This window comes from Mandrillus leucophaeus, unplaced genomic scaffold (assembly GCF_000951045.1).
Source record: "Mandrillus leucophaeus isolate KB7577 unplaced genomic scaffold, Mleu.le_1.0 Scaffold154, whole genome shotgun sequence".
NCBI lineage: Eukaryota > Metazoa > Chordata > Mammalia > Primates > Cercopithecidae > Mandrillus > Mandrillus leucophaeus.
Genome location: NW_012101521.1, coordinates 97,583 through 97,929, shown reverse-complemented (window position 1 = coordinate 97,929; position 347 = coordinate 97,583).

Sequence of the window (347 nt, the reverse complement as noted above, 5' to 3'; positions counted from 1 at the left end):
TGACATAGGAAGCTTTGTGGGTTATAGGCATCAGCCAGGGCCAGCAGCCCTCAGTCGGTAGCTAGGAGGAGGAGGAGGAGGAGCTCCGACTGTGCTGGTCCCAGCAGTTTTTGTGCCTCTCAGCATTTGTCGTGTGTTTCTTTTTGAAGTAAAACAGCAGATCCCCGACCTCATAGAACAGCTACTTTGGGAGGTAGTGACAAAGTAAGGGCTGAGGCCCCAGATCTGCCTGGAGTCAGGCTGCTTCTACAAGTGCTGTGCCAGCCTCAGTAGTGTGGCTGCTCAGGCAGCACCGTTTCAGTTTCATCAAAGGCTCAGGCAGGAGTGGAGAGGCGTGTAGATATCCC